Source organism: Coenobita brevimanus, chromosome 21, assembly GCF_032717465.1.
Source record: "Coenobita brevimanus isolate Jiangsu-jjx chromosome 21, ASM3271746v2, whole genome shotgun sequence".
Classification (NCBI taxonomy): domain Eukaryota; kingdom Metazoa; phylum Arthropoda; class Malacostraca; order Decapoda; family Coenobitidae; genus Coenobita; species Coenobita brevimanus.
Genome location: NC_136974.1, coordinates 18,144,788 through 18,148,040, shown reverse-complemented (window position 1 = coordinate 18,148,040; position 3,253 = coordinate 18,144,788).

The window sequence follows — 3,253 nt, the reverse complement described above, 5'->3', positions numbered from 1 at the left end:
AACTCAAGGAATTCTAAAGAAAATGGTTTTGACTCTGGACTGTCAACCCAGTAATTGATCACCATAAACAAGAAGTCCTCCAGGTTTAAGAGCAAACCCTTCAAGAAACTGCCCAAACTCCTCCATAAACCCTCGATCTCTGCCCGGATGACGTGGTAGATAGACAATTGCAATTCTAATGGTATTCTGACGGAAATTTATTAATACTTCCATAAATTCAAATGAAGATGGGGTCAAGTCTGAGTCAATGAGAGAAACGTTTGCAAGTGCTGCCGAGTAGATGAGTGCTACACCTCCTCCCGGAGTGTCAGCAGCAGGCCTGGGAATACTAATAATAGAATGTCTTAGGCAAAGCATTATGAATAATATCGATATCAGACTCATACAACCAGGTTTCAGTCAAGCACAAAATGTCAAGCTCGTGCTGATTTAGAGTTTCATTAATATAGTCTGTCTTATTACGGATAGAACGAATATCTAAAAGACCCATCCTTAACTGGTTCAAGAAGAACTTAGTCAGTTTTTTGAATGGTCAAAATTGGTGTTTTCAATCAATCTATTCCTATGAGAAATCATAATTGGACAGTGTCTACTTGCTGCAAAATGGGCAACCGACTGTGAATTTGAATTAGCATCTTGATGTCTTAAAGAAGTGCAGTTGATGCATTTGGGAGAATTTCTGTTACTACAATCCTTAGATTTATGGGTTCCAGCACAAAAGACGCACATAGGTTCATCATTTTTCCTAGAACATCTCTCAAAGGTATGACCAAAGCCTTGACAGTGATGACACTGTGTAACCCAGAATCTTTTGAAAGTGCAGCATCTTGTCAGATCCACAAAGATGTAATTGACCTGTTCTACAATAGAGGATCTCACCTCTGGCAACATCTTCAAGACAGCAGTTTTGGTGTCATTCCTTTTCACTTGTGAAGAGAAGGTTGAGGGTACAACCTCGATTAACGAGCATCTTAATTTTCTTATTTTTTCTCAGAATGTTTGGTATGAAGTCAGAGTCACCCAAGGAAGAGGAAAGGCCTGTCACGGTCATTTTAGGCAACATTTTCTTTGGCTCTGATATGCAAAAAGTGCCCTCTGAGCCAAAATGATCACTCAGCACCCCAGTTGTCTCACCTTAGGCCACAGCTGATGGAAACTTCATTACCAACCCTCCAGCCTTGGTCTTAAGACAGCTATTAACCAGTACCGAGTTAAGTACACCTCTGATGTCTTCTTGTCCCATCTGATTTGTCAGGGCATCAGCACCACTCTTTGGTTTCACAATCAGTACATGATGACTATGAATGGCTTTTTTCTGGCCATGAGCACTGATCTCAATCACCCCCCCAGGCAGATCATTCCCTTCCCCCACGAGAGACCCGCAAACAGCATCCGCAGATGACTTGGCCTGATCTTGCATGACCGCCATGGGTGATGAGACCTTGGTCTCTAGTGCCTCTAGTCTATTTGAAACGTCTCTAATTTGCCTGAAAGATTGGCCCAATAACATTATCTTCAAACTCCTTCTTGATACTACTTCCTCCACCAGCCAAGACCTCGTCCGCTGGTGCAACACATTGGCTACACAGCCAGCGATAGTCCAGCTGGTGGCTCTTCTTCATAAATGGATAGTCGTCTGCATCCAAATTTTCACAAGCTATATGAACCCACTCACTGCAGTAGGCACACTTCATTCCTTGTGCACTTTTTGCTACAGACCAACTGCTGCGAGGGCACTGGTGTTGTTTGCTCACGGTAAACGAGAACAAAAAACAAAACAAAATGACAGCAACAACAACAGCAAAAAGTATATACAATACTACCCGGGATAAACCCGGGTAGCGCCGCCCCCGTTTGTGTCACCCTAATTTAGGAGAAAAAAAAAGAAAACCGAAAAAAACACAAAGAACAGAAATGGAAAAAAATGGTGTCTGCGAGGTCACCATGAGCAGGTGGGGTACAACTTGACTACCCTTCTAGGAAAGGTAACCCACACCGAGGTGCCGCAAAGATGCTGTGTTGGTATTGACAACTTTTCCCAATTCGAGCTTTATAGCAGCAGCATATACGTCACTTAGGCAAGACCTCATTGGTTACGATACTGCCACTGTGCAATATATATATATATATATATATATATATATATATATATATATATATATATATATATATATATATATATATATCATCAGCTGTTTGAGTGTCCACTGCAGGACCGGCCTATCCCGCCCGCAGTGGGGACAATACAGCCAATGTATCTCTACCAAGTGGCTTAGGCTCTCTAGTGGAGATTGTACAGTATGTAGGGTGAGTAGTGCTTGTAAGTGTAATTGTAGTGTTGGAGTGGCTTTGCATGTGTGTGAAGTCTGTGAACCAAGTGTAATTGGCCCGCACAAGCCGACTGGGTGCAAACATACTTTACAGTATGCAACACTGGTTCAGCCACAGCACCCCTTGTGTCCACCAATGCACTACGTGGCCAGAAGAACGCTCCCAAAGTTTATTACCTTGGCGGGGCGCGAACCCTCGTTCTTCAGTGTACAAAAATGCACACTTTACCACAGATGCTCAATATATATATATATATATATATATATATATATATATATACATATATATATATATATATATATATATATATATATATATATATATATATATATATATATATATATATATATATTCCCCCATGGAAAGGGAAGTAGCCAAGACAGGACCACACCCCCACCATTTACTCATCCATTCAAACACAGTCAGTCGCATCTTAGCCCCAAAGGGGAGAAGGGACAGATCCTCACCGCACCACACCACACATGGGTCAACTGCGCATTGCAATCAGTGACATCCGCAGCAGGGTCCGACAGTAGAGCTGGTTTACCTCTGCCACATCATAATAGACCCATCCCCTTACTCGCACCTGACCTTACTAGCTAATCAGACCAAATGGGGGAGAATATCCCCTCAGGGCTGCGTCATCATTTATTCATTCACAATTTCTCTCCATTTATTTCTGTCACGCACAGCCACTCTTCCTTGCTCAACAGACATCCCTCTCGCATCCAGCGCTCTCTTCATACTGTCCATCCATCCTATTCGTGGTCTCCCTCTCTGCCTTAGAACCTCTCACATCAGATCTAGTTATCTTTTTCACCAAACGCTTATTATCCATTCTCTCCATATGCCCAAACCATCACAACACCCTCTGCTCAACTCTACCAGCCATCTCCCGAACAACTCCAGTTCTCCTTCGCAC